This window comes from Haliotis rubra, unplaced genomic scaffold (genome assembly GCF_003918875.1).
Source record: "Haliotis rubra isolate DU_JTF1 unplaced genomic scaffold, ASM391887v1 Scf651, whole genome shotgun sequence".
Classification (NCBI taxonomy): domain Eukaryota; kingdom Metazoa; phylum Mollusca; class Gastropoda; order Lepetellida; family Haliotidae; genus Haliotis; species Haliotis rubra.
Genome location: NW_025767359.1, coordinates 439,401 through 466,723, shown reverse-complemented (window position 1 = coordinate 466,723; position 27,323 = coordinate 439,401). Strand labels below are relative to the sequence as shown.

General features: G+C 39.8%; 1 protein-coding gene and 1 long non-coding RNA gene across 2 annotated transcripts in view; both read left to right on the top strand.

Annotated features, from left to right (window-relative positions):
* LOC124257212 overlaps positions 1-27,323 on the top strand; it is a 113,444-nt gene that overhangs the window by 76,291 nt on the left and 9,830 nt on the right. The gene's annotated exons all lie outside the window — the stretch shown is intronic.
* LOC124257204 lies at positions 11,056-26,850 on the top strand. The gene is made up of 5 exons (XR_006893202.1): positions 11,056-11,145; positions 16,167-16,253; positions 19,351-19,419; positions 20,929-21,006; positions 26,788-26,850. It is a non-coding gene; the product is annotated as an uncharacterized LOC124257204 (long non-coding RNA).

Sequence of the window (27,323 nt, the reverse complement as noted above, 5' to 3'; positions counted from 1 at the left end):
CTTAAGACTATTCCCTTCAATTCTGTAACTTACACATTGTACCCTAAATGGGTAGAGCTTCCGTTCGGGGGAATATCAGAAGGACAACGATACAGTTATCTCCAATGTTGTAGAAAGATCTCCACTTACTTAGGAAGACAATAACCCACTGAGATATTGTATTCATTTCGGAATGATATTTTCAGCCCCTGTCAGATCTGAACTTGAACATGCGAGGTCTGCGTCTCTGTCAGACTAAAGGCCTACAAGATGTTTAGCAACACTGGGGAGTAATAGCCATAGACCTTCTCCAAACAAGGGAATATATATCTTGTGAGAATGACTTCTCCGACAAGGAAATTTACAGCAATGCCACATCACAATTGCTTACGTGATATTTACTCCCAATCTGAATTTATGGATCGTCAATTTAAACGGGACAATCAAGACGAATTTCACAAAAGGCACGGAGATCCAACATGCCTATGATATACTCAGAGAACGCACCCGCCTGTGCTATCCGGTCATAATCGCTACACAATAAAAAAGATTTTTCATGTCTCACGGAATATATAATTTGATATGGCAATGTTTGTTATCGTATACTGTTGCGTTAGTGAAACAAATGCGGAGAACTTTAAAGTTTTTGTATGGCGTTATTACAACAAAGGCTGAGCGAATGGAGAAATTACATTGTTCAGGCACTGTGAGACTATTAAGGAAGGTCCCATGCAGTGCAATAATATTCCAATTATGTACTGTGAAAAGAACGTTACAGTAGTAATGCGCTAGCTGAACAGACTTAAGAAATAACGAGCTGGTTCGTGTAGCATATTTGGCTGTGATCCAAGAGAGACAAAGTGCTATTCTATTGGGACAGCTGGGACACTTGCGAAGACAAAGGAGCAACGCAACGCCCTTTGTTCACCACTGAACCTTTTAATCCCTCGAAACATGCACCTCACAAGATTTGCCAACACCACACACAAGGCGTAATTAATACTGGTAGCAAGATCGAGTGCAGCTTGATAAGGCGAGTTAGCTTGCGTAATACTGCTTTCTTTGTCAGGCTATTTTGGTGATAAGAATATTGAGGGCATGTGAACGCTGATTTCAAACATACTAAAATGTGTGAAAATGAAATTACATAAAATGAACCAAGTAATTCACATGATGGAAACATATGATCATCTTGCTTGAGCACAGGTAACATGAACTTGTATGAACCGTTCATATACATACCCCTGAAATCCGGTATGATACATAAATATCTAAGGTGTGTAAATATTTGCAAATTTGAAAATTTGCATGTGTTTCCCCACCTAAGTAAATTCACATGTTTCCAATCCGAGTAAACTTAGAACTAAATCGGAAATTTCAGCACCCATTGAAATTCAAAGGAATACATTGGAAATACTGTATGATCATGTATTTACCGGGGTATCTGTTTTGCAAGTCATGTTTGGAAATCCCTGACAATCCGGTCAGGGCATGCATGAACGAGGTGCTCGTGCATACGAAAATGTGCGATGAGCATATGTTTCAAAGGTAGAGATTCATACGAAATATATGCCCGAAGTTAGGAAATATCTGAAAACATACGTAAATCCGGTCACGGCATGTATTTACTACTGCATTTACGTTTATTTCAATGGTTTACCATCCGGCTTTTGGTCCTGTAATGGATCCTGAGGGCATGCATATTCACAGTACAATGCATCCTGAGGGCATGCATATTCACAGTACAATGCATCCTGAGGGCAGGCATATTCACAGTACAATGCATCCTGAGGGCATGCATATTCACAGTACAATGCATCCTGAGGGCAGGCATATTCACAGTACACTACATCATGATGTATTGTACTGTGAAGCATTTCGATGCGGCGGTGATCCTGGGTGTAGCTACCATTATTGAAAAAGTTCGGGCTTACACATGCTGTTGCCAAACACGTTGGGCAAGCACTCCGTACTATCAAAATATATAGCTTTGCAACCTATCGGGCTTACACGAAAAAATCTACGCGCCTGGTGGTATAAACAAGTTAATCTTTAATCCTCGCAAAGACACGAGGGTCTGTGATTTCTGTCAAAATTATTCCTAATGGAGTTGCTTCCCTTCGACCGTCCACCCATAGCACAGCCTCACTGTGAAACACGGAACACACCTGTTCATTGCCTACTTGTAGCCGTGTGCTAAAACAAAGTGGGATATTTTGTATATAGTTGGGTATATGTTAGTTCACATTTTATTTTATTAGAAAAGATAAAAAAATTATAAAATAAATAAACCAAAAACAAACTACCTTGTTATTAAATATTGAAATTACTTGTAGAAATTACCTGTAGTGCCATGTGGGTGCTGTAACAGCAGCCATGTACTGTCATATCATTGTTTGTTTACTAACACTGGTCACCATCTTGGTTCCTCAGTTCTTCTAATTTTCAGCCTCTTCTTTTCTGAATTAGGAATCATCCCAATTCAGCTCAATCTTTTTCATGAAATAATAGACTCACCTGATTGCCACTTACACTGCCACTGATTGGTTCTTGTGCCAAACAATTCTCTTCTTGGCTGTGATTGGCCCTATTGGTTTGCCATAGTTTTCTTGTTGCTCACCTGTAGATTGTTTCTCAGTGTGTGCCTGTCCTCCTTGAGGAGGACTTTCTCATTTCTTGTATGCAGGTGGAGTCAACTTTTCACAGTTTCAGTTAGAGATAAGTTAGGCATAGGTTTATTAAATTTATTAGAACAGGTTAAAACATTTATTACATTTATCAATTATCAACTATTAACTGTTAACTATTAACGAGAGGAACATAATTTAAATTAAAGTAACATTTATATATCTAGGCTGTTTATAAGCTTACCATTATGGCCATGTGCTTGTTAGCGTCGGCCATGACAGTTTTCATTTGATTAGGTAAAGTCATAATTGGCACATGTATTGGTACAATTTACAGTGCATTGATGTGATACTATAATATTTGTATACAATGTATGATTGGCCTAAATTGTATTGTACATGTTTTAAATGTGCGAGTGTGTACCTGTCACTCCTTGAGACTTTCTCATTTCTTGTATGCAGGTACACCGTCACTTCATCCATCCACACAAATAAAGTTGTTATAGTTGGCCCTGGTCATTCTTTTGTCTATCTCGCATCGTCCAGAGACCGAACTATATACCCCTGGACCACGGTCTCATTTGGCGCCCGAACAGGGACGACGCTTGTCGGCAGGATGTCCAAGCAGCCAACAGTGGGTGGTGAATTCTCATTGACATTTTAATTCAACTGTGATTGTCAACATGCTGTGATATACCACGTCATTTCTTTTGCTTGCTGCAATGTAGTATTTGTGATTTTCCACCTGTGATGTAGTCCTTGATGCTTCGAGATTCTGAATTGTTTCTGCAAGGGACCTGTGATAGAATGACTATATATTAATGCGCTGTGATACCTGTGATATTTGACAATAGCATTTCCAGATGCAATAGACTGATTGACAGGAACTCACGTGGACGAAATGAATGCATGTTGGGAATCATCAATGTATTGTCTCTTTGGGTGATGATTATTTTGGGTTTCAGTTGTCATGTGTGGTGTATAAATTGTTATATAGTTGAACTTCATTCTGTTTGAATGTTTGTGTAGCCACTTCGCGTGCGGTAATATTGACACTTCGCGTCCGGTAAAACATCGCAGCTCGCTACTTCGCGTCTTGTATACATCGATGCTATGTCTCCTATAATACTGTTTCCAAACATGTGCTTGCTAAGCAATTGTCTTCGATAGCTTGCCATTACTGTTTGTTGCTTGTATTTAGCTGTTTACCTTTGATATTTATCGTTGAGGTTGTTCTTGCACTGTGACCTCACTGTGCCACGCAGCACGTGGTGGTTCTATTGCCCTACGGTAGTTACGTCCCTTTATTGGAAATAGTTATAAAAAACTAGGCAAAGGCTAACTAAAATGGAAAGTAAGTTATAAATTCTGGATTTTGTGAAACAAAACTGAAATAGGATTTAAACTAGGTCATTAGTATAAATAACAGTGTTTTATTGAATTGAATTAAATTAAATTTGATTTAAATTCAGTTAAAACTAAACTTAATAGAATATAAAAGCAATTACAGTTCTTTATCTTTATTCTTTAACTTTACCTTTACAGCTATCCACTTTGTCTATCCTTTAAAATAATACTAACCTTTGTTGTTGTGTTGTAACTTTCATCATCATCATCTTTAGTAGTAAAAAAAAAAAAAAATAGAATATAAAAATTTGGTAAGTTATTGGTTGCATTTGTCTTATTTGTACATTTGGGTTTTCACACTGAATTTTTCATTTCAGAATAACTGTGGTTGGTTGAATTGTATTTTTGGTTCACACTGAATTTATTTCAGTTTGAATAACTTAGTTGGTTTGAATTGTATTTGGGTTCACACTGAACATTTCAGTTTGAACAATTTGGGATTTTGTCTTGAATTTTTGTCTAGAAGTTGTCTCTAGGGCTTTGCTTGCTTTGGATTTTGTATTTTGAAGTGTGAAGTTGTTAGGCTTGGTCGGCAGTTCTTCTGCTTACTTTGTATTGTAGTGTTTGTTGTTAGTCATGGCTTCTGGTGGATTTGATATGACTACTTCACCTCCAAAGGGGAGTGGAAGATCAGGTTGTGGATTTTATTCAGGGTTTGGAAGCGTCTATGCGTGCTCGTGTTATGCATCGTGTTACTGTGGATTACTCTGCTTGAGGGAGTTGGTAGGTCGCCGCCTCGTCCTTATCCCGGTTGAGTTGGAAACGGAGGGAAGGTATTCACTCCCTAGACCTCAGTCTCCGAGGCCTCCACATGAGACATTTTATACTCCAGTTTTCCAGATACTTTGGGGGTAGTAGGTCATAGTTACACAGACACATGATATTCCACTACAGTCAAACTTGGTGTCATCCTGTACACAAACTAGGTCATTTCCTTTGGATGATTATCCCTCTCAGTTTAGTGGTCTGAACCAGACAGGTTAGAACCACCCTTCCTGCCTACACCACTTTGGGGTGTGGAAATTGTCTACCTTTTCGGGTGATGGTCTGAAGGGTGATGTGAGAATACTCTCTCAATAGGCGGAGGAGATTAAAAGGTTTACAAAATGAAGGATTATACTCTGATGTGTCAGTCCTTAATGCTATCGCCCGTGGCATGGAGGAACAACACTAGATCTTTGAGTCAATTACCTCTGAATGTTACTCCTGGTTGTGCTTTGGAACGGTTAGATCTGGTTTTCGGAGATGTTATGACTGGTGAAGCATTGATGGAAAGTTTCTATTCGGCTAGGCAGAATGCAACCGAGTCTGTGGCAAGTTGGAGTTGCGGGTTAAGTCACCTTATTACCGAAGTTGTTCAAAAGAAAAGCTTTGACTTAGAAACAGCATCTAGACTTTTGGCGTAACCCCGGTTTTGGATGGGTCTATATCAGCAAGAGATCTAAAAACAGCAACTCGACACTATTATGATTCAGCAATGGGATTTAATGATCTCCTTGTTTTCAGTTCGAAAGGTCGAAGGAGAATTGCCCTCTGGTGGCTAAGGTGGAATCACAACCACTTGTTTCCAAAGAGGATGGTAGTGTTGAAATTCTAGACAGACTTAAGGAGTTGACTAGTTGTATCAAAGAGTCTGGAGGTCGGTTGGCTCACAGCTGGAGAGAAAGAAGGTTAGTGTTCCGTCTCCTCCATCAGTTACTGTTCCACCACCTTTTTGTTCCATCAGGTTCGGGTTCCCCCTAAACAGAATGTTTCAAGGGTCTGCTCCTGCTGAAAATGCTTTTTGCACAAACGCCTTCTCAGAATCAATGCGGGTCAGGCTATGGAGGTCCAGTCAAGTGTTTTGATTGTGGTGAGTTGGGACAGAAACGGGAGTCATCCGCAGTGCTCTTTAAACAAGTAAGAATCACGTGTTGAGGAGCTGACGTTGGATTAGGAGACAAGCTCCATTCATGTACCACATGGATTAGTAGAGTGAGATACAATGAGTCCATAGTAGATATTGAAGATCATGCATGTAGAGTTTTGGTTTGACACAGGCTCAGGTGTTTCAACTTTGTCAAAATCCTATTATGAGGAACATTTATCTCATTGCCTGAACTCAAACCCCTGCTGAATAACATTTTGCAAATCAGTGGAGCTACTGGACATGCTTTGCCGTATTTGGGTTACATTGAAGCAAATGTTAGCATTCCACAAGAGTTTTGGGAGAAAAGGTTATTTATTTCCTCTCTGATTTTGGTTGTTCCCCAACTGGGTTTAACACTCGTGTTCCTATGGTGTTGGGTACTAATGTTCTCAAGGCTGCTGCTATCAATCTTTGACGCTTCACTCAAGGATGTTTCTTGTCAGTCGTTGGCTTGGGCGTTAGCTCGCCAGTGGTTTGTAAACAGATCTGAGGCTCTGGGTAGGGTTGAAAATGTTCAATCTACAAAGTCAATCATCGTGGAAGCTGGTTGTAATCAACTCATTACTGGTCTATGTCGTGTTGGGACTAAACCTCAACCTGGGATGCAATATTGTGTGCTTTTCCCTCTACATCATTACCAGAGCTCTCTTAATTTAGTTTGTGGAGTTGTTGATGTACCAGTGGAAGTCCAGTCTACTTCAAGGGTTAAGATTGAGGTCACCAATCCATCGAATAGGGCGATCACTATCCCAGGTCATACAATGCTTTGTCACTTAGAGCAAGTTGAAGTTATGGATCAACTCTCTATACCTGATGAACAGTCTTCAACCTCAAAAGATCTTTTGATTTTTGGGAAACTTAGTCAGACTTATACAGAGGAGGAGAGTTGCTGAGTTCAAATTCTCTAATCAATGAGTTTGATGATTTGTTTAGCAAGTCTGATTTAGACATGGTGTCAGACAGATTTAGTGCAACATCGAATTGACCTTACTGATGCCACACCTTTTAGAGAGAGACATCGAAGAATTCCTCCATCAATGTACCAGGAGGTAAGAAATCACATCAAAGACATGCTTAGTGCTGATGTCATTCGTCCTTCTTCAAGTCCACTTTTACTTCTCCTATTGTACTAGTTAAGTAAGGAGGACTCTGGACTTAGGTTTTGTGTGGATTATACGGTTGAATCGTACACAACAGTTAAGTGACTCTTACAGTCTGCCTCAGATAGAGGAGACACTTGATGCTTTGCATGGGGCTAAGTACTTTAATTGTCTTGATTTGAAGTCAGGTTATTGGCAAGTTAGGGTTGCCGAGGAACATATAAAGCCAGACCACGGCCTTCACTGTAGGACCATTAGGCTTTTATGAGTTCAACTGTATGCGTTAAAGCCTTACTAATGCTCCTGCAACTTTTCAACGTCTCATGGAGAGGTGTATGGGGGATCTTCACCTTTTACAGTGTTTGATCTATCTGGATGATATCAGTGTTTTCTCTCAGCAAGACCTTCAAAGAACATATCAGTAGACTCAGAGCAGTTTTGAAAGGTTAAAGAAACATGGTCTCAAATTAAAGCCCTCAAGTGTCAGTTTCTCCAGGCGTCAGTTAAGTACTTGGGACATGAAATTTCAGAGACTAGGTGTTCGTACTGATCCTGCAAAAATTGAGGTACTTAAGCAATAAGCCAGTTCCCCAGAATGTTGATCAGGCACTGCAGTTTTCTTGGTTTCACGGGTATTATCGCCCGATTTGTCAAGGACTATGCTAAAATTGCCAGACCTTTGAATGATTTACTAGCCCGGTACTTCTGGGAAAGAAATGGGGATCCAGTTTGTTTGGGAAGAAGCACAACAAGCTGCTTTTGATACTCTGATTGATCTCTTGACACACAGCACCAGTCTTGGCATATGCCGATTTCACTCAAGCCTTTTGAGCTGCATATTGATGCCAGTGGAAGTGGTCTTGTGTGCCATTCTTTATCAACAACAGGACAATGAGCGTAGAGTTATTGCAAAATTATGCTAATAGTACGTGGATTGTCTCGAGCAGAACAGCTATCCCGCATACAAAAGGGAATTCCTTGCATTTGGTCAGTGGTGAAAAAGTTTCATGATTATCTCTATGGAAACCAGTTTGTAGTCAAAACAGACAATAATCCGCTGACGTATATGTGTTGTCTAAGGCTAAACTAGATGCAGTGGGACACCGTTGGTTGGCTCGTTAGCCACATAGTTTTTCCATGGAATATGTACCTGGGTCCAAGAACATTGATGCTGATGCATTGTCAAGGTTGCCACGGGAAATTGTTGACATTGAAAGTGTCACTGCTATCTGTCAAGGTCATATGGTCTCGACCCCTGTTGTCGAAACCCTCTCTTTGAATGTAGATGTTTGTGATGCATTGACTGTCAGTGAATCTACATCATTGGGTCACTCTTCTCGAGGTATGAAAGAACATCAGAATGATGACGATTCTATTAAGTTCTATTTTAGAACTTGTGCGGTTGGGTGTTCGTCCTTCGCAAGAGACATTGCGGACAATGGATAAGGACACAGCTACAATCCTACGTCAATGGGATAATCTTGTTGTCAAAGATAGTACCCTTCAACGTAAACAGATTTCCACAGATGGTGAGGTATATTATCAGTTGGTAGTTCCAAAATCTCAGCGTACGGAAGTTGTCACTAGTCTTCATGATGACATGGGTCACCTTGGGCGAGATCGTACCATTGCTCTTCTTAGATGCTAGGTTTTATTGGCCAGAATGTTCCAGGATGTAGAAAGGAAGGTCAGTAGTTGTAGGAATTGTATTTTGGAGAAAGCTCTAATCAAGGAGAGCGTGCACCACTTGTCAACATTCATTCTTGTCAACCCGATGGAGCTAGTATGCATTGACTATCTCTCGTTGGAACCTTGTTCTGGAGGGTATGAGAATGTTTTGGTGATTACTGATCATTTTACCAAGTATGCTCTTGCAATTCCCACCAGGAATCAGACGGCCAAAACAACGGCTAAGGTTCTCTTTAATCACCTCATTGTGCACTATGGTGTTCCTGAAAAGCTACATTCTGATCAGGGTAGGAATTTTGAGAGTACGACAATCAAGGAGTTATTAATGGCATACTTGGTATTCAGAAGACTAGAACCACTCCTTATCACCCCATGGGGAATGGTCTTTGTGAAAGGTTCAATCGTACGCTTCTAGGGATGCTGGGAACTTTGGAAAGTCGGGAAAAGGTAAAATGGAAGGATCATTTGGCACCTTTGGTTCATGCTTATAACTGTACTGTCCATGATTCCACTGGATTTACTCCCTATTATCTTATGTTTGGACGTCACCCTCGGTTACCTATTGACGTTGCGTATGGTACAACATCCAACAATGTATCTTCAGAGACTCATACTCAGTTTGCTTCAGATATGCAGAGAAAGCTTTCCATTGCCTTTGATCTTGCGAGGAGAAATATTGAAAGCTCAGGAAAACAACGAACTGCATATGACCTCAAAGCACGTGGAGCTACTGTTAAAGTTGGTGATATAGTTCTAGTTCGGAATGTTGGTGTTCGTGGTATGCAGAAATTAACCAATCGTTGGGAGGAGGACTTTTATGTTGTAGAGCTCAGCCTAATCCAGGTTTACCAGTGTTTCGGGTTTGTAAGCAGGGATCACAATTAAGAAAAGTTCTTCAGAAATCTGCTTCTTCCTATTGGGACGAATGGTAGACCTATTCCTAGACCAAGGTTGTCCACTTTTACAGACAGTGCTCATGATCCTGAGACTTCAGCACTCGACCTGAATGCTAGTAATGTCTCATTGGGGCCTGTTGAAAGTCTACGAAATCATTCAAGTGATGAGTCTTTGCCTCTGGATTCTTCCACTCCATCACCTGCACCACGGTTGGCAGCGTGTTCATTTAAAACCTGCATGGATGTCAGATGAACAGTGGATTGTTAATCACACAATTTGGGTTTGACTTGTATCTCCAGTCTGAGTATTGGTGTCGAGGACGCCACTTTCCTAAAAGGGGGTGTGTATTGCGTCGTGTGCTAAAACAAAGTGGGATATTTTGTATATAGTTGGGTATATGTTAGTTCACATTTTATTTTATTAGAAAAGATAAAAATTATAAAATAAATAAAACCAAAACAAACTACCTTGTTATTAAATATTGAAATTACTTGTAAAATTACCTGTAGTGCCATGTGGGTGCTGTAACAGCAGCCATGTACTGTCATATCATTGTTTGTTTACTAACACTGGTCACCATCTTGGTTCCTCAGTTCTTCTAATTTTTTCAACCTCTTCTTTTTTTTTTCTGAATTGGGAATCATCCCAATTCACTTCAATTCTTCTTTTTCATAAATAATAGACTCACCTGATTGCCACTTACCTGCCACTGATTGGTTTCTTGTGCCAAACAATTCTCTTCTTGGCTGTGATTGGCCCTATTGGTTTGCCATAGTTTTCTTGTTGCTCACCTGTAGATTGTTTCTCAGTGTGTACCTGTCACTCCTTGAGAGACTTTCTCATTTCTTGTATGCAGGTGAGTCAACTTTTCACAGTTTCAGTTAGAGATAAGTTAGGCATAGGTTTATTAAATTTATTAAACAGGTTAAAACATTTATTACAATTATCAATTATCAACTATTAACTATTAACTATTAACGAGAACATAATTTAAATTAAAGTAACATTTATATATCTAGGCTGTTTATAAACTTACCAGCAATGGCCATGTGCTTGTTAGCGTCGGCCATGACAGTTTTTCATTTGGATTAGGTAAAGTCATAATTGGCACATGTATTGGTACAGTACAGTGCATTGATGTAGTACTATAATATTTATACAATGTTATGATTGGCCTAAATTGTATTGTACATGTTTTTAAATGTGCGAGTGTGTACCTGTCACTCCTTGAGAGACTTTCTCATTTCTTGTATGCAGGTACACCGTCACTTCATCCATCACACAAATAAAGATTGTTATAGTTGGCCCTGGTCATTCTTTGTCTATCTCGCATCGTCCAGAGACCGAACTATATACCCCTGGACCACGGTCTCATACTCATAGTGAGACACACCACGGCGTCTGTGCAAAACACCGAAAACACCGAAAGAGGCTGTTTCGATTCGGCCCCCCTCTCTATTTATAACTCCTGGAACCGTTATCTTTAACACCTGACTCTTTCTGCTTTTTGTGTGACAGTCGGGAACTTCGTTCAAAGGTATGATAAAATACATACATCTTCTTATGTTACCTACAACTTCACGTCTCGATGAAATGTTTCCGGGTTAAAACATGGCTGCGCAGTTGCAGGTGTACATTGTTATATCACTATGTACTGAAACGATCGTGAAAACATCTAACAATTAACACGATGTATCTTAGGTGTACACTTATATGCGAGTGATATACTCTTTCAATAACAAGAATAATGAACTGACAGCACACCGTGTTTATGGCTTTCGATTTGTGCTACCGCTGTTTATTCAAGTTACAACAAGAAAACAGGTGTTTCCCCTCGTTTCATATCTGTTACGTCACCAGTGTGGAGAAATATTGGTCCCTGTAACATTCAGACTATTTCGGTGTTGTCTGTTCTTGTGAAACGTATATCAGCGTACGTACACAGGACCGATCTTCATATACGTGTCGTAACTGGTGTTGGGGCGTTAGTAAACCCTACCACATTTACCTACTATTTGTGGCCGTTCCCATTGTCTGGGGGGAGATAGTAGCTCTGGCGCTCCACTCGCTTGGTCCATTGCAGGATGCTGCTAAGTCTCGGAGTGAGGGGTTGGACGGCCGTGACTCCTAACTAACCACATGGCATTCAAGTACTGGCACACATACATTCAAAGATAAACTCAACACCAATTTATACTCACATAGTTTACTCTGTCTCAGTCCATCTCTCTAACTACAACTTCATCAACAGACAGGGTAGGCTCGTACCACACGGGGCACCTGAGTGGTGGGGACTGGCTTCCATCACTTAAAAGTAGGGCTGTGCACTATTGCCTGTAAACCGGTACATACCGATACAGTATCTCGCGATACGATTATCACGATATGGTTCAGATTCTGCAATATACTGGGTTATCCAGAGTTAGCCCTCTTTGAATTTTATGCCCTTGACTTCCATGGCAACAATATATACAAGTGCCAAATATACTTTTATTTCAGTCGAAACATTTTACAAGTGGAAGCATCTTTATAAGTAGCTCCAAAAGAGCCAAATATTCTACCAAGTTTTGTGGGTTTCAATGGTTTCATATGTGACAGTTTGGAGGAATTAAGTGGCCTCAAATGGGCCAATGTTTTATTTGGCCTTATTAGTAGAGCATATGGCTCTGAGAGACCATTTCACAAATCAAAATATTTTATTATTTTTGTTTGTTTCATAATGGGATATATGTTATCAATTTATCATAGAGGCTTAAGTCTTATAAATTTTGTAGGACTGTATAATGACATTCTAGTCAAGGATCTCAGCATTGAAGGTTGAATGAGTAATCATGTTTTGTTTCATTTTGCAGTAGTTCATGTTAACACATGTTTATATTGGAATTGAATCTGAATGAATCACTGACATACGAGGGGCGATCAAAACGTATGTGTAATCACCAAGAAAACGATACAAATGCAGTTATTTCTATGTTTTATTTTTCTACATATTACCTGTCAAACTCAAGCAATTTGGTTTTGCTATGTTCCAGTCTCACGATCCCCATTTTGTTTGACCTTTTATCTTGGTACCCTCAAAAACGCAAAGTCTACAATAAATGCATAAAAAACTTCAGGAAACAAAATATGCAAGAAATATTTTGTGTGTTTGAGATTGATAGAAGTCCCCTAGAATCACACTTAGATATTAAACTTCATAAAAAAGCAATTTGAAATAACAATCGCTTGTTAAAGTGACTCCCCCCCTTCATGTTGACTGAAAGAGCTTGTTTTGGAGCATAGCTTATTCTACTGTTTTCACTTATGCATACATGATGCCAAGGGTTCAAACTGAATGGTCACACAAGTGTCAGCTCACAATATATTGTAAACTGTGCCAGCTTGAATATCTGGACACAATGTTGTTGAAAGATGTAAAAGGGTGTGTCCTTAAAAAAATAGCCCCTGACTAAAAATAAATCAGGCAATCCAAGTCTTTGACTGTTCATCACGACGGGAAGTCATCCAATACTATACTGAACATATTTTATATGACAATATCTTAGGGCATACCATTATCCAAGAGGTACCAAAAGACAAATCGTTTTTCATTTTCTGCAAATTTGTTAGAAATATATGATACCTCAATGTGTTGTAATGACAAATATCTGGTTAACCACATTACCCACACATGTGAAATTTTGGATATGGCTTTGCTAACGATTCCTGTATAATGAAATGGAAGCTTTTCAAACATTGGACATCGAGAATATAGTTAGGCTACGTACTTTTTGATCGACCCTTGTACCCTTAACAATAAGTACATCCTGCATTGAAGTGCACTCCGTTGAAAAAAACAACACTGCCTTCGGCTAAACGCCATTCGCTCGAATCTCTCCGCCTACCGTGCCTAACCATTATGACTCATGAGCAAAACTGCAAATCTACAATACGGAACCTGATGTAATTCTCTCATGGTTTAGGACCCGTGAAAGTCCGGGTTAGAATGTGCCTTCAGTAACCCATGCTTGTCGAAAGAGGCGACTAACGGGATCGGGTGGTCAGGCTCGCTGACTTAGTTGACATATGTCGTCGCTTCCAAATTGCTCATGCTGTTGATCACAGGATTGTCTGGTCCAGACTCGATTATTTACAGACCGCCGCCATTAAGGTGGAATATTGATGAGTGTGGCGTAAAGCTAAACTCACTCACTCACTCTCATGGTTTAAGGGTGCATTTTTACCTTGTAACAATAGCATTACCATGGATATTTGTTTGAAATGAGAGGCTTTCTCAATGTTATGATATTTTCTGCTTTTGTGACATGATTACGAAGGACAGTTATGGTGAAAATTGGAGCCGGTTTACTTATTTTAAAGCTTGTGATATGTATGGTTGCAGCATGAACGAAGACGGGGCAGAGGATGGGAACTCAAGTCAAAGTATGTGTTTTTTTGGTCACGATAAATACAACTATCACCATATCCCGACTAATTCCCCTTATATTTCATTAAATGAAACAATAATTATAGTTTGGCATGAAATGCATGTGGACCCGTTTTTTTATAAATATCTCTTCATCCAATGACCCAATCGATCTCAAACTGTGCAAGTGGATGTTTTGTCAGACAACCTAATCACATTGTAAATCACCGATTTGATGCATTTGTATTAAAGAATCTGTCTATGTAACTGTCAACAAAATAAACAGCAGAACGCAGACTGTTGTCAGAGGGAGGGAGCCAATGACCTGTACCTGTTTAAATCAGACACCACACATGACACACACAACATGAGACACCACACGTGACACACACAACATGAAAAACCACACATGACATACACAACATGAGACACCACACATGACACACACAACATGAGACACCACACATGACATACACAACATGAGACACCACACATGACATACACAACATGAGACACCACACATGACATACACAACATGAGACACCACAGATGACATACACAACATGAGACACCACACATGACATACACAACATGAGACACCACACATGACATACACAACATGAGACTCCACACATGACACACACACCATGAGGCACCACACGTGACATACTCAACATGAGACTCCACACATGACAGACACAACATGAGACACAACACATGACACACACACCATGAGGCACCACACATGACATACTCAACATGAGACACCACATATGACATACACAACATGAGACACCACACATGACATACACAACATGAGACACCACACATGACAGACACAACATGTGACACCACACATGACATACACAACATGAGACTCCACACATGACACACACACCATGAGGCACCACACATGACATACACAACATGAGACACCACACATGACATACACAACATGAGACACCACACATGACAGACACAACATGTGACATCACACATGACAGACACAACATGAGACACCACACATGACACACACAACATGAGACACCTCACATGACATACACAACATGAGACACCAAAGATCACATACACAAAATCAGACACCACACATGAGACACACAACATGAGACACCACACATGACATACACAAAATGAGACACCACACATGACAGACACAACATGAGACACCGCAGATGACATACACAACATGTGACACCACACATGACAGACACAACATGTGACACCACACATGACATACACAACATTAGACTCCACACATGACACACACACCATGAGGCACCACACATGACATACACAACATGAGACACCACACATGACATACACAACATGAGACACCACACATGACAGACACAATATGTGACATCACACATGACATACACAACATGAGACACCACACATGACACACACAACATGAGACACCACACATGACATACACAAAATGAGACACCACACATGACAGACACAACATGAGACACCGCAGATGACATACACAAAATCAGACACCACACATGACATACACAACATGACACACCACACATTACATACACAACATGAGACGCCACTTGTGGACACCAAAGCACACACTCTGCCTAACCACGCGACACCTCACTGCCGACCACACCACACCACACCACAATAACCACTCCACACCTCACCATCAGACACCACACTGCCGACCACACCACTTTTCAATAACCACTCCACACCTCACCATCCGACACCACACTGCCGACCACACCACTTCTCAATAACCGCTCCACACCTCACCATCCGACACCACACTGCCGACCACAGCACATCACAATAACCACTTCACACCTCACTGCCGACCAGAGGACACGAGTTCACACCACGCCACACCACACCAAACCGCATAAAACATCAAACGCACACCAGCCACGACACGCCACGACATAAAACAGCAAACACACATCACACACCGCGCCACACCGCACCGCAAATAAGGCCACAGACCGCACCAGACAAAACAGCAAACACACACCATAACCCCCCCCCCCCCACACACACACACACACCACACACACACACACCAGTGTGTAATTGTCCCCATAATGCCATAGACATTGTTTGTCATTACGTTACACTCCTGATAAAAAACTTTCATGTTTCAGGGTCGAACGTCAATACTACCGCCGTAAAGGACGGACAGGCCGGGACAGCGATAGCATTTGTCAATGCTAACATTGGAAGCCTTTCAAGTATTGATGTTATTGCTTTCATGTGTTAAATCAACCTTCAGTATTAATTAAATGACTAATTATATTCACATTACTTTGAGATAGAATCAGAGAATATTATGGTTGTGTAGAGTGAGTGAGTGAATATGGTTTTACGTCGCGATTAGCAATATATTCCAGCAATATCGCGGCGAGGGACACTGGAAATTTGGATTCAAACATTGTACCCTTGTCAGGAATCGAACCCTGGTCTTCGGCGTGACGAGCTAACGCTTTAACCACTAGACTACACCAGCGTCCCTATGTATGTGTAGATGTAAAATTGCAATATTCCATTCTCAAGATGTACGTATGACAACAATGTGTAGCACTGTCAGCCTGAAGATTTAGTGAATGAGCAAGTTCCGTTCACCTTTGAACATTATTACATGCTATTTCAGACATGTCAACAGAACATATACTCATGCCAATAATGGTTGTGATCCCCGCCCCACCCCAACCCCCACCCCACACCCCTCTCCAATTAAAACATTGAAGGGAGTGACAACCATTATTGGCATGAGTATATGAGTTGAGATCAATTAAGTGTGTTGGTTTGATTGCTTGTTCAACGCAGCACACTGCAGTCTTCAAGCTATACGACAGTGGTCTGCAAATAATCGAATCTTAAACAGACAAGCCTGTGATTGCTAACATGAGCACTGATCTACTAAAAGGGATATGATGCCATGTATCAATCTGCTCAGCGAGTCAGACGACCGGTACAGTTACTCGCCTCCTGCGACAAGCCGATCTTCATGGGTTTGTCACTTGTAGTGATACAAGTATAGTGTGTCTACCTTCTTGGTTATATCCACAAGCACAGTGAAGATGACATGCTATGAAACATAATCACGGCAGGTCTCTATTTGGGCCCTACAATCATAGCTTCCTGACATGCCTAAGGGGCGCACTTCTGTATAGCGAAACGTACCACCTTAAACCACAGGGCAATCCGTGCCACAAACAGTAACAGTTATTTATTATCGGAATAATGAAGCAACCAAACCCTTCCACTTGAATCAGAAATTTCTCTTAAAAGCAGAGTCTTTGCAGGAAGTACACTTCATATGGTTCTCTTACAAATAGAAAGAAAGAAACTTCACAAAATGTAATTTGAAAAATAATGAATACTTTTTCTCTGATAATACATCTATGTATCCGAAATGGGATCCCTATCTTCCGACTCTAGCTAAACGTTAGCAAAATCCACTCAAACCCATCCATTCATCGTGCAAATGACGTTAAGTGGCAAATTAGGTTTTGCACGTGCAGTCGATCACGTGATCTTCGCATCAAAGTTTTCTTCATATGCACGTGTTTGCAATGTCCTCAAAAATTGAAAAAACTCTTTTAAACCACAGTTCTAACGGTACTTGAAATGCGACGATTGTCAAATGTGCAACGTGAATGTGCCGTTGGCATGTTGCAAACAGGAAGATCAGTTATTGACGTCGCAAGATCAATGGGATGCACTCGTCGTACTGTGTATGACTCGCGAGGTCGTCTACAAGAAACTGGCACCACTTCTGATCGCCCAAGGTCGGGTCGTCCACGTGTGACGTCACGAGCAGAAGACCGTCAAATCGTCCTACGTCACCTACGTGACAGATTTCTGCCGGCTACACGAACCAAGGCTGAGATGTTCAGAGGTCGACTGTCCTCACAGACCATTCGAAATTGGTTGCGGGCTGCCAATCTCCATTCTCGAGGTCCATATCGTGGGCCAATATTGACGCCGTTTCATCAACGTCAACGTCTGCTGTTGGCCCAAAGTCACCTCCGATGGACCCAGAGAGACGGGAATCGAGTCGTCTTTGGCGATGAATCCATGTTTACCCTCAGATTCACAGATGGCAGGCATAGAGTCTGGAGAGGACGCCGTGAACGGTATGCCCAATGTTGTGTACAGGAAGTCGACAGATTCGGGGGCGGAAGTTGCATAGTGTGGGGTGCTTTCTGTGGGAATAACCGTTCCCGACTTCTGGTCATCCGTGGAAACCTCACAGCTGCTGCTTACCGCGACCAGGTGCTCACCCCTGAACTCGTTCCTTTCATGGCGGCTCATGGCCTAGGTCTACAGTTCCAGCATGATAATACTCGGCCGCATACCACGATGTTGACACAAAATTTCCTTCAAAATGCTGGAATCAACGTCATGGACTGGCCATCGAGGTCCCCTGACCTTAATCCAATAGAACACGTTTGGGATGCACTTGGGAGAAGGCTTCGTGGTCTGAAGGAACCAACCTCAGTATCTGCAGGAACTTGGCGCTGCCTTGCAAGAGTAATGGCGCAGAATCCCCAACCACATGTTCCCAAGCATCAGGCAGTCGATGAGGAGACGGTGTTTGGCAGAGGTGAATGCGCGGGGCAGCCATACACGATATTGAACTGAGAAAGTTTGCATTTTTATTTTTGTGACTTGACATTCTGTATACCCATGTTTTTGAACGGCGGTGTAGCCTAGTGGAACTGATTATGGCACTGTCAGTGTATCTAGTACATCACACAGATCTCAGCAATGAAATATTAACAATTTAACCATGTTACTATCTCTTGTTCTTTTATAGTGCCCTGAAGAAAGAATGTGAAGTTTCTCTTTTGACTCAGTATATTCATCTTGAAACTAGGTGCTCGTATCCTGTCTCACCGGTGGCACCTGTCATAAACGCATGTAAATGCAAGCCTGAAATGTGCAAGGGAAAATAGAGCCAATGTCGGGAATTGTATCAGACGTGGACCTGATGCGTCAAAGTAGACGTACTCTTACCCGTTCTTAAAGCTTGACGTACTCGTACCTTTAAGCAAATCATATTAGAGTGAGTGAGTTTAGCTTTACGCCGCTTTTAGCAATATTCCAGTAATATCACGGTGGGGACACCAGAAATGGGCTTCACACATTGTGCCCATGTGGGGAATCGAACCCGTGCCTTCGGCGTAACGAGCGAATTCTTTAACCACCAGGCTACCCACCGCCCACAAATCATATTAGAAGCAATAATAGAAGTGAAGACTTCATATGTTATATCAATTTTAACGTGGAATGCAAATTAAAATAGTTGCATCTTTTTTTTAGTTAACACTGCTCAACAAGGATCAGTCGTATCTGGACCCTCCAGACAAGTGCCAGAGAATCCAGAAAGAAGTAAATCTTACACCGTATCGCCACTATCTACGCCATATCACAATTCATCACATCTCTCTCCAAACCACATCACAGCACCCCTCACCACACCTCTCTCCATAACACAACCACATCTTGCCAGATCTCTCTCCACACCTCACATCACCTCTCTCCACACCTCACATCTCATCACATCATCCCACCCCCACACCACATTAAATCACACCTCACCTCACCATACCACTCACATATAACTCCGCAACACGCATCTCATCTCATCTCATCTCACCACACCACACCACACCACACCACACCACACCACACCACACCACACCACACCATACAAATATATCACCGCAACATGAAATACCTTACGTCACCTTACCTCACCTAACCCCCACACCACATCTCACCTCAGCATGCCATACACATTTATCATCCAAAACTGTGTTCCACAGGAGATATTGCTTGTGTGAGATCAGACGATATCTCCTAGGAGATATCGTTTTGACAATAGATTTTGTACAATGCCCTGACAATGCTATGACGTCATGGACTTGATGACGTCATGATGCTAAGAAATCGCTGCACTGTCTAATGGTAATACAGTGTTCAGAGATGTATATTTTTCATTGAAAACCAATGAACAGTGATTTTTGATGATAAATAGTATCTCACCCTCGAGTCTTCTGATATCAGATATATAAACACTCGTTGATAAAAGTCAAAATATCCTCGGCAATCCTCGGATATTTGTAACTTTATCAACTCGTTTTTGATATAATTGATATCAGTAGACGCGTGGGTGAGATTCTTTATATACCAGCACAACACCTCACCTCGCCTCGCCTTATATCACATCACCTCACATATCATCACCTCACCTCACCTCACCTCCACACCACACCACATCACATCGCACCTCATCGCAGCATACCATTCACATATACCATCACAACACATCACCTCATATTTGTAATCCATGGCTCTTTATATATCTATGATGGAACATACTAGAACATGCTGGTTTACGCTGGGTTATTTCGGTTGGTCAAAAGTCTAAAGAAATCCATGTAAGTCTAAATCTACTGATCAAAATAAGAAACTTCTCACTTGGAGAAATCAAATATTGAAATATAATTTATAACACACATCTCTGCTCTCTATTACATCAGATCAGAGTCTCACAAATATGGATAACACACATCTCTGTTCTCTATTACATCAGATCAGTGTCTTACAAATATGGATAACACACATCTCTGCTCTCTATTAGATCAGATCAGAGTCTTACAATGTGGACAGGACATAAGTATTCATACAAGGCTTCTGACTTATATCTGTTATTTGTCATGCGTTTATACCGCAAGGATACTGATATCATTTAATAGGCATTGCTTGAAAATTGACTTATGACTGTTGAAAATGAATGAGCTGATTTTGCCTCATTATTCCTGTTACATGCAGAAACACCAAGCCTAAGGGACGCAACTCTGGTTTATTACAATTATAATACCTTTCTTGATACAGATGAATATAGGAATGCAGTCCAAGTCACTTTAAGAGGGGACACCCTGAGCACAATCACAATTCCGGAGACGATCCCAGGTAAATACAACTGACAAAATCCTTTTCTAAAATCTCTTCTAAGAACAGAGTCCATTGTTCAATTTCGAAACTATCATGTGCCTACTTCAATGAAACCCATGTATGTAAAGGGTGTATACAATATTGAAGAGTATGTATTCATCAGTTAAAGCTTGTATAAAATCTGAAGAGGGCATCACTCAACACTTTGAAACTTCATGTGGTGTTCGCCAAGGTTGTGTCTTAAGCCTTGTGCTATTTATATTCTTTATAAATGAACTTGTAACTGATATGTATAACAAATGTGATCATGGAATATTTATAAGCCAAACTATTGAAGATATAATGATGCTATTGTTTGCAGATGATGTAACAATGTTTTCATTTACAGTAGCAGGTGTACAAAGACAACTGAATGTACTAGATGGTTTTTGTAGAAAATGGAGTCTTGAGGTGAATACAGAAAAGACAAATATAATAGTTTTTAGAAACGGTGGTATACTGCAAAGAAATGAGAAATGGTACTTTGGTGATAAACAGCTAAAAGGTGTTACTTACTATAAGTACTAAGGGTTAATATTCTCCTCAAGGCTCTTATGGTCAAACGATTGTAAGACTCTTGCTGCACAGGCAACTAAAGCAATGTTCTCTGTATTCCATTTATTTAGGAAGAATAGCTTTATCTCATTTACTACAGCCTGCCAAATATTTGATACGAAAATTGCTCCTGTTTTATTATACGCAAGTGAAATTAGGGGCAATAATTATCATCATGAAATAGAGAAAGTGCAAACTACATATTTTAAACGATATTTAAGGGTGGGAATGTTTGCATCCAATAATGCCATACTTGGTGAAAGTGGTTGGTATGATATGTTTATATTAACTCAAATACGATGTATTAAGTATTGGATTAAGTTGTTGCAAATGAATGTAAAGCGTTACCCATATCAATGTTATGTATTACTTAAAAATTTATATGAAAATGGAAAGTGTAATTAGGTGTCCAACATTAGAACAATCCTGTTTAGAACAAAGGTGGTGATGCAAGTGTGTTCATAGTGAAGTTTAGAGAAAGATTGATTGACATATACAAACAAACTTGGCATGATTCTATTTGTAACTCGCATTATTTAACGAACTACTGTAAGCTGAAAGCAGTTCTGGAGCCTGAATGTGATATTTTACAACTGAATGATTAGTCTCTTCTAAGAGCAGTTTGTAAATTTAGAATATCCCTACATAATTTTAGAATTGTTACTTACAGGAGAAATAAAGACAGTGGGAAAATTAGTTGTATCTGTAAAAATTGTAATCTTGGAGCGATTGAAGATGAATACCATGTTTTTGTGCAATGTACAAAATGTAATGAAATTCGGAAAAAGTACTTGCCACAGCTGAATGCCATGCCCCAATGTGAACAAAGCATGATAAATGTATTACACTCCAAGGATTCTAATGTTATTAAATCAGTTGCTCTGTTTTTTAAAAATCTGTTTAAACATTATATATGAAACTATCACGTGGCAGTGTAAAATATTGTAAGTTTCAATTGTATTATAGGCCGTTAGGCCCACATTACTGAATAAATATGTCTATCTGTCATGTATGTAAGGGGTGAATTTAACCCATTTAGCAAAAGCTATACATGGCGACAACCCAGGTCGTGGAAACATGCCCGTCTGGACTACTTTTTAATTTCCGATAATTGGTTGCCCACTATTATGAAAACGGAAATAGATGAAACAAAACAGCAGTATGAAAATGAAGATAACAATCAACGTTTTGGAAAATAAGATTAATCTCCAGAGCATTCAAGGACTTAAGGGATCTTAACGGAGATACAAATAGTCACTTAAGAAATAGAAGAAGAAATAAATCTCAAATACAAACCTAAATTTTACACGAAATGCACAATGCTAGTGTAAAGGGTAACGCAAAAGTCTGGAATCAAGAAACCGTAAACCAATGGACAAGTAGATGGCAGAACAATTGAATTACACGATGATATACAAAAAGGCCTGTGCCATCTACTAGAATGTTATTTCAGTGCTGAGTTCGAAGAAATGATTGGCTTAAATTATAAGAGTGCATTTGCACATTGTGAAACACTTACATATTTGGAGTAGTGAAGAAACGGAACCCCTATGGGACAATGCAACCATATATTCCCATTCTACCACATCCATCAGATATTAAGCTTAAACGTTAAAAAAGGGTCGAGGTAAAGCCCAAAATGTGAAGAGAGGTCAAAATATATTTGATACGTCAACTGGATGTATAAATGTCCCATTATAATAAAAACCTGCACAAAACACATTGATGATACACACAACTTCAAAATACAATGTCAGAGTGTGGTACATGATTTCGAGAATAACCCAAATGATTACGGGAACTATGCTCGCGTTGAGATAACGTTCACAGTGCCGGGCCTTGGCGAGACACTGAACATCATTTTAACGAGGGCATATTGCCATGATGTAATTTAAAAAGAAGAACCACTAAATAAAAACCACTAGGACTTGTGACCTCAAACAGCTGATTCGTATTCATGCACGTATTAAACTTAACTTCTCCAGCGGTAATAACATAACTACGCTGTAGAAAATAGTACCTCGTAAAATCACTTTAAAATATAACAAAACTATTTTTATTGAATAAGTTATTAACATATGTTAATATGATAAAAATGATCTTTTGATTGCAGTATTATTTAACTTGCTAACAGCTAAAACGTTATTTGATGAAGTTAGTACGCCGGAACATCCTTCATTCACGACTGACGTGTGTCTAGTGACGGGTGACGGTGTAGTGTTGAAACACACTTTGGCAAAAACCAGTCAAATTATGGGAAAGTCAACGGTTAAAAGTTGCTAAATCCAAAAGACAACCATCCCACGAATACATCTAGAAAAAGTCTTCTGTCAAGAAACTCAACAAGTTTGAAGATTAAACAACATTTTGTTATGTGGAAGGCGTGTTACAGTCTGGTCACTGGTCACAGTAGAGTACAGCAGTTCCAAGAAGGATAACTTTAGTAGGAATCCGAGTAAATGGGTAGAATAAGCTCCTTTGGAGCAGATTAGGATTTCGGATTGATTAGGAATGCATAGATCAAAAAGGTAATCTTCAAGAAGATCATCTAGCACTGATTCCGATAAGAAAGCTGTTTTCTGGTTCGGTGGCATTAGACGCCGTAGCAGACTCACTTGACACACTTTCAGGTAGCACCTTTAGTCGGTATCTTGCTGCTTCTTTTTCCCCGAATTCAGTTTTAACAACAAACAGGTTGAAGAAATTCAAGGGCTGTAAAATTCTTATCACTCTTCCTATTAGATCGCCGTTCACTTTAACTAGGTCATTGACCTTGATCGGGGTTTGCCTAAAAGCGGCCATGTTTGTTTACAAACAATGCAAACGATAGTTTTTGTGTTTTTAAAGGTTATTTATATTAAAAGGACTATTATTTATAACGCAATTTTATTGCAAAAGAAATATGTCCAAAAAGAGTATTCATATTCTTTAACCTTTATGTTTTCTTGTTTAAATCTCGGAATGTGTGAGTAGAGCACGTTCTAATTATCATTGAAACGGTAAAAGTTATCAAGAAAAGTAGTTCCGTCAACCAATCATAATTCGTCTCTGCTTAGCTTACCAATCAACGTTGAGAATCACTGAAAAGCACATGTGCGATTATCACAAAAATAATCACCTGTGTATCCTAGCCTGTATGGGTAATAATCTCTTTTTAACGCTTCCATTTATGGACTTTACAATGCTTTGAAAATTATTTGCAAGATGTTAAGATTGCAAATGATTACCGAGAAGAGTTCTGTCCACTATAAGGATTTACAAAGGGGCGGTGGAAATTCACACATAAAAAATCCATCTGGAATATATATATAAAAAGGGTACCCTTGTACAAAATATAAGGTAGTCTAGTTTCTAAGTACATGTTTTATGACTCATAAAACTATTTTGCACATAACGCAACCATTCCTGTCATTCGAAATTTTCAAAACAGTTAAAACTAACTTTTAACCTACACAGGTGTTCTTCGCGCAATTATACAGCAGTCATTAAAACTGTTAGTCAACAGTCATGAAAATTTGACTTATCCTTCAGCTTCCAGTTTTACCATTTCATGCATATCATGTAAATAAATATAATAAATTAAAAATAAATATTTGAAACGTGGCAAGGTAATTAATGATGCATCAGTCAAGTTATAAGAGGAGGAGTTTTTCTTGTGGAAGATCAGGCCAACACCAATCCTGGAATGCAAGTTCGGGACAAGCTCCAGAATGCCCAAATTCCTGACAAACGTCAATCATGAAAATTTGACTTATCCTTTTAGCTTCCAGTTTTATCATGTTAACAAAAATAATAAATTAATGATAAATATTTGAAACGTGGCACGGTAATTAATGATGGATCTTGTGGAAGATCATGCCTACACCCATCATGGAATGCAAGTTTAAGACAAGGGCCTAGATTTTCGAAGCTCTCTTAGCGCTAAGATAGTCGTATATGCCATAGATTAACATTACCTTACGACTATCTTAGTGCTAAGAGAACTTTGAAAATATAGGCCAAGATCCAGAATGCCCAAACTTCAGGCCGAGTATAAATGATGCTCAAATAAAAAACTGGAGCTCAGAACTAAATGCTCGAAACAAGAGCACCAATACGTTTGCTGTGCCAGTCCTTTCCTATTCATTTGGGGTAGTTGATTGGACTTAACAAGATATCCAAAGTTTTGACCACCTGGCCAGAAGGATAATGTCTGATAACAGAGCCCACCACCCTCGGTCCTCTCTTATTCGTTATATGCCAACCAATTCTGGAGATCGGGGTTTGAATCACGTGGAGCCTCTTCATGACAGAATTGTTTTTGTGTACTTCACAGATGTATTTATCGGATGGTTACTCTGGTGATGCATGTCAAGACTCATGATAAAAGCAAGGAATTCCACAACTATTTTAAGCATGTCATGGTTGTTAGATAGAATCTGAAATTTGAGGTTGATTTTATTGATGGCGATGTCTCCCATCACTAGACGGTACAGTGATAGGAGCCAGTCATTTGTGGAGAAGATTTCTGAGGACTCACTGCATTGTGTGTACATGCAGTGTACGGAACAGAACAGTAATCTACTCTTTCATCTGGAAGAAGTCGGCTGGTCTCAATGTGAAACTGAGGGCTTTCCTTTTGGTGCTCAAGACCAGTCACTGCCTACTCGCAATCGCCAAGATGTTCTGCTTCTACCACGGTCTTCGCCATGCCTGTGGCTTTGACTCCGAGGTCCAACGATAAAGGACCGCAAAATTGAAAACAGAGTAGCTTTATCTTCTAATTAAACTAAACATGTTGTGTATTTTATCAGGGAATGCAACAAACTCATCTACATCTGGCGACAAACGGACTCTTGGACATTGCATAATCTCCCTTAAACCTTATCATTATTATCCAACAAATAAGTTTCGCCAATATCATAATAATAACAACAATTCTCCAACACTCCAATTTGTACAGAAGGAACTTACTGATTTATGTAAGCATACTTCCACCTATAATCATAACAGAGATTCTTGGTCATAGGTATTGTGTAATGTATTGTATCATATTCGTCTTAAGCATTCCAGATGTCAAGAGTCGACAGAACAGATAAATGGTCTTGTATATCTGTAAACCCAAGGGTCTTATCAAGTCATGGTTACAGTGGTTATGATATATGGTAATGACTTATAATGTTACTGATGTGTGTAGTAACTATGACAAATGTCTTTATATATCAGTACACAACGGCAAGGTGTCGATACGTGGAAACTACGATGACCAGAATATCAAGACGAAAGGTAAATTATTTAATTGTGAAAATGTATATTTACCAAGTTAATTTCGTTTTTTTTGTGTGTATAGTACTCGCCAAAGTTAATCATATGTTTCTACATTTCTTTTTTTCATAAAAAGTTACATGCGAACATGGAAAAATTGTGCGTCTTAAAGCGATCTGTGGGAAACAACAAACTAAAAATGCCGCCTGTCGATCAAAGTGGACGCTCTCTGACATTGAGATAGGTGCTTTGCCTAAGTTGATGGCATCTTGTTCTAAAGGACTGAGAGACATAACGCTCGCCTTCAAAAACAAATTCCGCGTGCTTTGGATGCGTGCAGAAGAAGGAAGCTTAGTTTTGGAGTTCGGACATGATACCAAACAAGATGCTGAGGAAATGGTCTCCAATAAGGTTGAAGTGATCCATCTGCTTAAGAAGCTGCTTGGAAATTACAATATTCATGACGCATTCATTGTGGATAATGTTGAGGTCATGGA